At 38.7% G+C, this 12,020-nt stretch overlaps 1 long non-coding RNA gene and 1 other non-coding gene across 2 annotated transcripts; both read left to right on the top strand.

Moving 5' to 3' along the window:
* Nucleotides 1–279: 279 nt before the first annotated feature.
* LOC145623803 (uncharacterized) lies at nt 280–4,594 on the top strand. Its single transcript, XR_014110246.1, has 3 exons — nt 280–697; nt 796–929; nt 2,004–4,594. It is a non-coding gene; the product is annotated as an uncharacterized LOC145623803 (long non-coding RNA).
* Nucleotides 4,595–9,485: 4,891 nt separating this feature from the next.
* LOC145625983 (small nucleolar RNA R71) lies at nt 9,486–9,592 on the top strand. Its single transcript, XR_014110872.1, has one exon. It is a non-coding gene; the product is annotated as a small nucleolar RNA R71 (small nucleolar RNA).
* Nucleotides 9,593–12,020: the final 2,428 nt, after the last annotated feature.

Raw genomic sequence — 12,020 nt, 5'->3', positions numbered from 1 at the left:
AATACTCAAATTCATTGACACACTACTACAAAAACACCCTATGGAGTCGCCCTTTTAGAGTCGCCTCAAATTAATGTGTGACGCGTAAGGTTTTAGAGTCGCCTCTTATAAAATATGTGACACATAAAAAACACCTAAAATTAAAATGAAAGTCATAGGCGTCACCTACACTATACTAGGCGACGTGCAAACTATACATGTCCCGTCTTTCATCAAGTGTGACTGCTAAAGTAATATTTTAGGAGTGGCCTATAGCCTTGTACTGCTACAGGCAACACCTTTGCCAAATTTTTTTTGACGGAAAACAACTTTATAAAAAAAACCTAGAAACCTCATTCATTCCCCTATTTTTTTGTTCCTTCCTCTCATCGCCTACCTCATTCATTTTCTTTTCTTCAATCCTTAATCTTACGAACTTCAAGTTCTTCCTCCTCAACCACCAACACCGACGTCGGTTTTGAGGTTTTGTCGATAAAATTGGCTCCTCAATTCATAAATCCCGCATCAAATTGTTCGCGACAAAGTCCCAAATCAGGGGACTTTCGTGCTCTTCGGCGAAGGAGAATATGGCGCCGTCGATTAAAGATGAAGCTCTGCCTATTTGATGGCGGAAAGGGGAGTTTATTTGTTGCGGCGCTTTTAGGACGGTTTATATGGGGATTAATACTGATTCTGGGAATTACTTGTTGTTAAGCAGGTTTGATGAGTAGGGTTTATTGTTTTTGGATTTTGAATAATAATTTGTGGTGGGAAATTGTGGGTTTTTGAATTTATGAATTGGGTTTTGGTTTGCAGGTTTCGATTTTATGAACCAATACGCAGGTTTCCGGCAGCAGCGCAGCCGGAAATCATGAGAAACGCCGAGAAAGACAACCACTACCCCTCCTTCGTCTCCAATGCTTGCCGCGATGCTTTCTGCCATCTCTTCAGTTCTCTTTCTCTCTCCTTTAATGTCTTCAGTTTTATTCAATGTTAAAAGAGATTTGTGATTTATTACAATTATTATGTATAATGTATATAGAAGTCACTAGGTGGGCTACATTACTAAATTGTAATCGAATCGTTGCTCATTTTGCGTGATTTTCGAGTAATTGTACAGTTGAAGGAGTGTGTGGCAGTTTGGGGGGGGGGGTATATAAGTCACTAGGTGGGCTGCATTAGTGAATTGTAATTGAATTCGTTGTTCGATTTACATGATTTTGGAGTAATGCTGGAGTGTGTGGCAGTTTGGGGAGGAGGGGGGTTGAATTTCCTAAAACAGCATTACAAATAGGGAGATTTTATACACTTATGTTGAAGTTTTTCCATTCCAATATTTGCTCTTATTATTTTCTTCATTCATATTTGTGTTATATATTGCTCCTTTAATTTATTTTTTTTTCCTGCAAATTGAACTTGAACATATTACACAATTGACGTCACATTGCTTGTCCAATGTTAGTCACTATATGCAATTATCTCACATTATCTTTGTTAGTATAATGTCATTCAATTTGTTTGTTTATTGGTGATGCTTATTGAAAATATTTTAGTATCTTTAAATTACTATCAATTTACTAGACCAATGATTTGATGGTACTTTAGTTTATAAATTTTGTTGGTGCTAAATTTAATTGTGGGTGCCACATTAGAAATTGTTATTGTTGTTTTTGGTGCACAGTGAGTATTTTTAGCTCTTTTATAAGCTTGAGTGTATGATTAGATGTTTATTGTACCTATCATGTTTTGACAATCAAACTTTGATATGTGATTGAATGTCTGAATTCTTTTAACCAAGCTTGTTTGTTGTTTTTCTTGTCCTTGCTTGCGCTGAAGTTATCTTTGATAAGTGAGTGCTTTTGTTGTCATGATTTGGTAATTGCAATTTAGTTCTAGACAAAAAGAGTGGTGAAAACGCATACCTTTTAACCTTAAAGTGATTGCTATTATTGATCCTTAAATACTATGATTGGATATATACTGATTTGACTTCTTTCTAAGATGCCTAATATTTCTCTTTACAGGTTGAGGATGTTATTTTCAAATTCAAAGAAATGCATGGAAAAATGGATTTTGCAATTTTACTTGGATCATGTGAGAATATCATGAACTATTGTCTTGACTCCACTAAGGTACGCACAAACCATAGAGTACTAAGATAGTTCTTCTTCTAGTATCTTTGTCCTGCTGCAATTTTATACTTCACCTTTTTCACAATCTCTTGTTTATTTCCATTTGAGCACTGCATTATAAAATCAGCTTGTGTGATTTCCTTCCTTTCTTCTCTGAAAATAATTATATTGGTATGCTTTCTTTCAAGCTGTAGTTTTTACGTCAGTTATGGTCATTTCATTTAATTCATTCCTAACTTTATGTGAAGTAGTGTAAATATGTAATGGTTGGATCTGGTAATTATATTATTGTAGTACTGACCTTATCATTTTGATTGTTAAACTTATGGTGAAATGTGTGAAAGAACATTATAACCTGTGGGTTTCCTGTTTTTAGTAATTTAAAGCACCGCTATGATATTTGGTATAATGGGTACATTTCTCTGCAATTGTTGGTTAATGATGGTCAAAGCTTATTGTCACTTATCTTTGTTATTCTAGGATGTCAATGTTTATGTTGATATTTCTAATGTTAGTGTTAAAGAAGTTTTGCCAATGAAGTTTTCAAAAGCTTATTAGCTCAAATGGTAGAGCAATGTGCTATTGCACATAGATGTAGGTTCAAGTCCTACATAGGTTGTAATTATAATAGCAAGTGTAAATTTAATGAGGAAAAAGAAAATAAATTATATTTTTGGCATCGTTATTGAAGAATTATACTTTTCAAAATATTACTTTATGCGTCGCCTCATAAAAAGTAGGAGACTCATAAAATACACCTAACACGCCGCTTATAATGAAAAAGGCGATTCATAAACCAACCTAACACATCACCTGTAATGAAAAAGGCGACTCATAAACCAACCTAACACATCACCTGTAATGAAAAAGGCGACTCATAAACCAACCTAACACATCCCCTGTAATGAAAAAGGCGACTCATAAACCAACCTAATGCGTCAGGTCATAGGCGACACGTAAGGGGGGTACCTATTGTGTCGGTGGCTGTAGTGTCACCCTTGAAGCGATGTATAAGATGGTTTAGAGGCGACTTGATAGGGGTTTTTGGTAGTAGTGACATACCAGGAACTATAACACATTCCTAATCAAATCAACTAGTCAAGCACTATATTCACAAGTAGTTGGGCAAAATTGACTCATGTTAAGGTTTCAAGGCAATCAAACATCAAATCATGATCAACTAATCCACAATGCTTATCATCAAATACCAAGAATCAAAACAATTTTCTCAAGTAAGGGGCACAGGGAAGCATAATTTACAATTCATTGGAACATATTTTTAGATTTTTTTATTTTTCAATTTTTTTTTATATTTTTCATGTATAAGAAAGCAATATAACTAACCTAGAAAGCAATAAATCTAACCTAAGAAAACACACCAAAAATAAAAGAAAAGAGAAAAAAGAAAGAAGAAGCATACCAAATCCAAAATCTCCCCCAAGCCAGAATCAGACAATGTCCTCATTGGCTCGGGAACTAGCCCAGCATAGCTAGTCCTGATCAGCCTCATCCATGGAGCCGAAACCTGCACCTCCACTGCCACCGGCACCACCTGCACCAGAAGAGCTACCACCAAAATAATCAGCGTGAAAACTCCCCCTCGCCGGTCCCCCGAAAGGAATGTCTTGGCCGTACCCATGGAAAGAAGAATAGTCAATGTAAATACCATGGGCAGTGGGATCCCTATCGTATCCCTGGGGTAGAGGCTGAAACCAGTCAGGGTGAATAGCGTCGTCGGGAATGTTGCCCCGACGAGCATAATCATCGTACATAGGGTACAGAGCTCTACCCTAGTTCCTCTCTAGGTACCCTAACCTCTGGTCTATGGAGCCTACTGATAAGTCGTATATTGAGCGTGTTTTTAGAGTTCATTTAGGTATTTTTCAAGCTTAGATTAATTGTTTATAGCTTATTTTAGCTTGTTTTGATTTGGTTGTGATCATGTTGTGCTTTTATGGGTAGTTTCGTTGTTTTTGATGTATTTCAGGATGAACGAGACTAATTTGGATGGTCACAAGAGTTTGTTAAGATGGAAGAGTGATGATACCCGTGTCCGCCCTGGCAGCCAGGGCAAAGGAAGGAAAAGAGAAGAGCAAAGTAGTACATAGATGTATCTTACCCCCATCGCCCTGGAGGGCAACATTGCCCTGGCAATCAGGGCGAAGAAGAAAAGAAGTGAAGAATTCAACTCCTATTCGTCCGGACCGGGCGGCATTGCCCTGGCAAACCGGGAGAGCAGAGTATTGTGCGAGGAGGCGAGTTTGTGTGTCGCGCCCGACCGGGCGGAGTTTTGCGAAGCCCGTTTTCTTATTTTTCGGGATTTCTTAATTAAGGGATATAAATACCCATTGTAAACCCCGATTAAACATACTTAGTTATTATATTTTGCAGCTTTTAAACATTCATTAGAACCCTAATATTCTCTCTAGATCTAGATTAATTTGCATTTTCAAGTTTTGATCTTTGTTCATCAACAATTGGTACTTTTCTTCATTCAAGCAATTAGTATTCATCTTTATTTCTTCTTTTACTTTTAATTACTTATTAATCATGTTTTCTTCATTGATTATTGTTTTTGCTTTCATTAATATGTGTGAGTAGTTTCTTTATTCCAAGATCTAGCGGAACCCGAATATGATTAATGTATGATTTAATTCTTTAAATTCTCTAATAATAATTGTAATTGATATGCTTAATTGATTGTGCTTATGCCAATACTAGATTAGGGATAATTAGTATTGTTATTAATCCATTGTTTTAATCGCAACAGGAGTTGGGTTTTGACGGATTTGAATAAATCAATTAAGGGTTTGAAGTTCATCACGGGAGTAGTTGAATGGATGATTAGGAAGTTAGAGTAATGTGCTCAAAGTCCTTAATTTACATGATTCCACGGAAGTAGGCTTGATTGTGATTAGAGAAGCCATTGATAACTCGGGAGAGACCATTGGTATTATTCATGGATTACTTTTCCTCATTAATCAATTGAATTATGTGTTAGGGGTAGAACGTCTATTGCATTAATTGTATTCGTGGTGATGCTTGATCTTGGATGTTTTTAGCATTGAATTTTCATATTGTTTAGATTTAATCGTTTTAATTAGTTCTTTAGTTATTGATTCTCACTTATTTGATTTGGTTACTTGCTTAGTAATTGCTGAGTCTATTTAATTAGTTGAACCATAGTCTCTTGGGATCCAACCCTTGCTTGCCCGTCTACATAGTAGTGGTCCAGTTAGGTTTATTTTTGTTAGGTATGCGACACGCTTATCACCTACCATCCTCCTAAGGTCAGTATGGGAATGCTCGATACGTCCGGTCAGTATGGGAATGCTCGATACGTTCGAAGGCCTGACCTATACTCTGAAGGTCCCAAACTGGGTCAGAGTCAACATGAGGGACGGAGTGGGACATGCGAGGTGGAGAGAATGCCACCTCGGGCTGAGGCTGAGGCTGGGGTGGTGGAACTGGTGGTGGTGGTGCCTGACCCCTAACGTTGGCAACTAGAAGATCATATGTATAGGATGGTTGCCCTGGGGGAAAGGCGGTCAAGTTAGGACTGGGTAAGGGAAAGATGGGCAAAGGTTGCTCGCTCTCAGTCCAAATACACCAGAAGGGTGTCTGCTCGCTATCCGGTCGTACCCACCCCAACTCCTCAAAATACCTAGCAGTCATATAGGTATCTGATCCACAGTTGGTGGGGTCCATCCACTACAAAACCGGCCTTTTCACTGCTATTCGAGTAATAAGGCCTCCTAAACGGATGGGGGGTTTTTGATGTGGTGCTGGCCGTGGCATGACTACTCAGATGGTGAATAATAAACCTACCTATGTTCAATTTCCCGAACCCATACACATAGTGTCCTATGACAGCTAGTTCGTTAGTTTGGGCATTATGGGGCTCGTTCCTACCTAAAAAACACAAACCCGCAAATCTTTGCCAGATTTTTGGGACAGGGTGATGAATAGGTTTGGTATTAGCATGTTGGGGGTCAAGAGTAGGCAAACCAGTCAAAGCATGATATATGTCACCCATTTTATAGTCCGCATGCCATTGGTGAGGTAATTCAGAATTTAATTCAAATAACTTACAAAATTCTACATAAGTTAAACTAATATTCCTATTGTTCAACCTAAAAATTAAATTCGGCTCATTTCTACTACTTACAACTTGTAAAGAAGACAAGAATTCACAAGTTAGTTCTCGGAATGTAGGATAGTGCATATCAACAAATTTTCTCATGCCAATGTCATTTAAAAATCGTAACCACCGAGAAGGAATTACCTCACACCCGATTAAGTGTTCTAGCCGCTCCTTTTGCTCTCGGCTATCAATACAGATCGTCGGCCAGTACGGGAGTTGCAAATCCGGGTCATATTCCTCCCTCGAACTGGAGCTCCTACCGAAAATAGACCGAGCCCTCTTTGAAGCCATGGTAGAAATGGGTTTGAATATTTATTTGAACAAAATCTGAAATTTTTTATATGGGAATGTATAGGATGAAGAGGGGATTACAAATATGTAAAAAGTTTTGAATTTGGGTGAGAAATGAAGAAGAAATCTTAGAGAGAATGTAGAGAGAATTTGAGTTTTAGAGAGAGAAAGTAATGGAGGTAGTAGAATGAAATGAGAAAAAGGGACGAAGAAAGAAGAAGAAGGAGAAGTCGGGGCGTCGCGCCCGGTCGGGCGGGGGATCGCCCGGTCGGGCGATCTAATTTGGAAAATTCGTTTAGCTCTCGCGCCCGGTCGGGCAGCATTCGCCCGATCGGGCGATCTAAATGCCCGATTTCCTTCAATTCTCGCGCCCGGTCGGGCGCCCTTCGCCTGATCGGGCAATCTTACGCTCGAATTTTTGCCTCTTCTCCTCCCGGTCGGGCGGGGCTTGCCTGATCGGGCGGACAAAGTTGTCCGTATATGACTAGTTTCGCGCTCGGTCGGGCGAAATAAATTACTTGATTTTGAAGCCTTGCTCTCGCGCCCGATCGGGCGAGCTTCACCTGATCGGGCCCGAGGCTTATTGACGAAATCTCTACTTTCTTCTTTTCTTCAAATTTTGACTAACTCCTTACTTTCAAACCTGTATAAACACTCATAAAACTCATTAAATTCTCCCATCTTTCCTCTCATAAGAAAAGGAAAGAAAAACTAGTCTAAAAAGCATAAAAAATACGGGTTGCCTCCCGCAAAGCGCTGGTTTATCTAGGTCCCGCACGACCTTCTTACCAAGTATAACAACTAGGACCCTTGGCCTAACGCTTGATCGGGCGATTTCTCACCCGGTCTAGCGGTGTTTAGGCTGCAACGCGGCTTCTGACATGCCATGTGGGACGCCAATTCACTTTGTCTGGTGGATCCTCCTTGACTTGGAATGGGAGGTCTTCAATGCTACGCACTAAAGATCCTTCTTTGATCGATGGTTGCTTCAAATTTTCATTGCATTCAACACTTGCAACTCGATCTGGCGGAATATTTACCGTAGGCTCAAATCGCACAACTTGCTTGGTTGATTCCACCTTTTCGTCCTCAAAACCAAGACCAACAGTGTAGAGCGCTCTTTATATTGCATCAACTTCCTTCTGCCATTTATCTATCTCATCTGAAAAGGATGCAACACAAGATACCGCCTCCAAGTGATCTTTTTCAAGAGCTTGGGGCTTGTTAGAATAATTTTCAGCCACATTATCACTGAAACATTTCTCCTCAGTCATGGGGCTTTTAGGGGTATTATTAAGATTGAAAACAATTTTATCATCCCCTACTGATAGTGTTAACCTACCACTTCTCACATCTATGATTGCTCCTGCAGTGTTAAGGAATGGTCTACCCAAAATAATTGGGGTTTGCATATCCTCAGCCATATCAAGAACAACAAAATCAACAGGTATATAAAACTTACCTACTCTAACGGGGACATCCTCTAAAACACCTAAGGGGTATTTGAAAGAGCGGTCGGCCATTTGTAGAGTTATATTGGTAGCTTTTAATTTACCCATATTTAACTTAGAACACACAGATAGTGGCATGACAATAACGCTAGCACCCAAACCACACAATGCATTATCAATCATTAGATTGCCTATATGAAAAGAAATAGAAAAACTACCCGGATCTTTTAATTTAGGTGGAGACTTATTTTGAAGTACGACACTACACTCTGTAGTGAAAGCTACTGTCTCTACCTCACTAATAGACCTTTTCCTTGTCAATATTTCTTTCATAAACTTTGCATATGAAGGAATTTGTGTGATTAATTCCGTGAAGGGAACTATGACCTTCAAATCTTTTACCATCTCCAGGAACTTACCAAACTGCTTATCTACATTTGTCTTCAAGTGACGATTGGGGAATGGAAGTTTGATAATTGGCTTTTGAGCATTGTTGCTCTTGTCTGGAGTAGCCACCTTCTCTGGAGTAGTACCCTGCAATGTAGAATTAGATATGTTAGTACTATCCTTTAACCCTGCAGGGCTATTAACTACATTATTTGGTTTAACGGAATCAAGATTAGCATTATTTAATAAATCAGGTTCATCAACTCTGGGCATAGAGGGCCCTTCATAGTTTGAACTACTCTTTAGAGTAATTTCATAGGCTTGATCCGTAGGCCAGGTCGGCTGTGCCGGTAGAGCTCCCTGTTGGCGGGCTTGTAGAGTAGCGGAAAGTTGCGCAATTTGATTATCTACAATTTTACTGTGCGCTAGAATTGAATCAATTGTCGCATCTCTACTCTCCATGTGCTTCTACATGTTAACCAACATCGCTCTAATTTCCACCAAATAAGGGTCGGAAGATGAGGAGGGTTGTTGTGGTTGGTTCTTCTGGCCAACATTGGGATGGTAATATTTCTGCTGCTGTTGTTGTGGCGCCTGTGGTTCTTGTGGTGGTAGATTTTGAACATTAGTACTCCGGTAGGAAAGGTACGGATCGGATGATTCCGATACCCAGGATTATAGGTGTTGGAGTATGGGTTATTCTGCCTATAAGCTTGAAAGACATTCACTTGCTCCACGGAACTCCTGCAATCTTGTTCCCAATGACCAATAATACCACAATTTTCACAGAAAGCCTTATTAGAATTATTATTAATTGCAGAAACATTAGCTACATTAGCAGTGCTAAGATTATCTAATTTTTGGCATATAGAGGTCAGTTGAGCTTGCAAAAAGGATACAGAGTCAACACTATGCTTCCCCTTGTTAGAAAAACCTCTAGGATTCTCATATTGGGAATTATGTATCGCCATATCTTCAATAACCTGACCTGCATCATCAACATTAAGATTCATAAATCTCCCACTAGCTGCAGAATATAAAATGATTCTAGAAGAATTTCCAATGCCATTGTAAAAGGCTTGGATTAACTACCATTGTGCTAAATTATGGTGGGGGCATTCTCTTTGTAGGTCCTTGAACCTTTCCCAAGCCTCATATAAAGATTCATCGGCTTCTTGGGCAAAGTTCTGAATCGCACTCCGTAGTACGACTGTTCTCTCTGCAGGATAATACTTGTTATAAAAATTCAAAACAAGAGTTTCCCAGTCAGTTATACCAAGTGCAGTTCTATTTAAGCCATTAAACCACAATTTAGCTTTTCCAGTTAAAGAGAAGGGAAAGAGAATCTCCCTGATTTGGTCTTGAGTGACCCCGGCTTGCCTGATGGTATTACAATATTGACAATAGTCGGCAATGTGGAGATTTGGGTCTTCACCCTTAGCTCCACTAAATTGCTTCCTCTCTATCATCGTTATAAATTGAGGTTTAATTTCAAATTGAACCCCAACAAGAGCCGGAGTAGGAGTGAGATGTGGAAAATCTGTGAGCTTTGGTTGTGATTAATCACTAAGCTTCTTTGGAGCCGTCATCTCCGATTCTGGATCTGATGATACCTCTGAATCGCTAGAACCAGTTGGAGGGTCTCGGTGATTATTATTATCACCAGAATCCGCCAGGATTTGCTTGTAGAGATTTTTCTGTCTATGGAAGGAACGTTCGATCTCAGGATCGAATGGGATGTACCTTGATGTGGAACACCTGGGCATAAACAAAAAAACTAGAAGCAAATGTGAGGTTTGCCTCAAAGAACTAACGTTCTCTGAGACAAAAAGAAAATAACCTAGACTACAAAAATAATCAGAAATAAAAATAAAAACCGTTTCCCCGGCAACGGCGCCAAAATTTTGACAGGTTAAAGTCGTATCCCCAAATCAAAAGTAATTCCTAAATCCTCTAACTAATATAGATAGGGAAGTAGGGTCGAATCCACAGAGAAATGGATCTTTCTATTCCTAATTAACTAATATAATCTAGATTATGAAGTAACCAATATTTATATTTGAATAATAAACTAAACTACGGAGATCAAGAATAAGGAGAAAATAATATATAAAAGGATCTAGGGCATAGGTTCACCAATAAATAATATTCCAGGGTAGAATATAATAATCATTCATCAATGCATATATTAATCAGATTATAAAGGACTTTCGCTACGTATTATAATCACACAATTAATTTACCGGTATTAAATCTCATCTTTCGAATCTCGACCTAACCATTTATAAATTAACCTGCCTATTGAAACTAGACCTAAACATCAATTCTCATCTGTCGAATCTCGAATCAATATTATCAAACTCATGCATAAAAGATCAGGCCTAATCTAGTCACAGAGCATTAAATCAATCAATAGGAAATTAATCTAGCATTGATAATTAACAACAATAAATTACCCTTTCATATTATTTATGGATCCCCATAAACCCTAGAAAGAAAACTACTCACACATAATAGAAACTAAACTAATTCAAAGCAATAAAGCAAAACATGATTAAAGGAATAAAAAATAAACAACTAAGATTAAGAGAAGAGAAATCGTTACCAAAATAAATCTGGAATTAAAAGTAGATTAAGAACAAAGGTTTTAGAGAAAGGAAATCTAAGAAAACAATTAAGAGAATAAAGAAAGAGTAAGAGAGAGAGAGAGAGGGATCCTAAAATCGTATTACGGAGGAGTATTTATACTCCGTACAAATCCTAAACTAAAAGAAACTTAAACGACGCTAATCGTCTCCTACTAATTACACGCGCCCGATCGGGCGAGGCACCGCCCGATCGGGCGCGCCTTTTTGCTCGTCAATATAAATCTCGCGCCCGGCCAGGCGCGTCACCGGGCGCCGACCTTAGCTTCTCCCGCCCGGCCGGGCACGCTTCCGGGCGCCAGCCTTTTTGGCTGGGCGGCTCTCTTGGGCCACTAATTGGACTACGATTGGGCTCCAATTCTTCGGGCCAATCTGGGTTTCCTCTTCCGGTCTTGAATACTGGGTCCAAATGCCCTGGTATCACCTATACCGAGCCCTTAATCTCCGGTTTGATGGCTCTAACCGGCCCAGAGCTATAAAAATCAGGTCGTGCTTCTCCAATAATGTTCGTGATTGCTCTAAAATATGTCGGGAAAATACTCCAAAAGTGTAAATCCCTGCAAAAGTCAACCAAATCTACGAAAACACTAGAAAATACAAATTAGTAATAAAAGTGGCTCTAAAGAGCCAAAAACACTACTAATTATGACCAAGGAACGGGGGAAAATACTATATAAAATAGACACATCAGTAATTTGCTAATTAATCAAAAGAGGGGAATTGAATGATTTCTTGATGTAAAAGGAAGGGAAGACTTTGTTTGTTTGATAAAACCTCACTAATTCCATCAGCTATTTATAGATGATAATGAGGGTAGTCGAAAGAAAAATTTATATTAGTAATAATGAAATTGAGTTTTATGTATATCTAATAATTTAAGTTTTTTTAACCACCAAATTATTATACTATAGATGATTTTATTATTCCCTTAAGATTAAACCATTGGCGGGAGGAAGATGATTTGCTAATGTAAATAAAATAGGGATAAAAT

The sequence above is a fragment of the Chenopodium album genome, chromosome 3, assembly GCF_948465745.1.
Source record: "Chenopodium album chromosome 3, dcCheAlbu1.1, whole genome shotgun sequence".
Taxonomy (NCBI): domain Eukaryota; kingdom Viridiplantae; phylum Streptophyta; class Magnoliopsida; order Caryophyllales; family Amaranthaceae; genus Chenopodium; species Chenopodium album.
The sequence above is the reverse complement of the archived record's forward strand: the minus strand, read 5'-3'. Positions and strand labels throughout refer to the sequence as shown.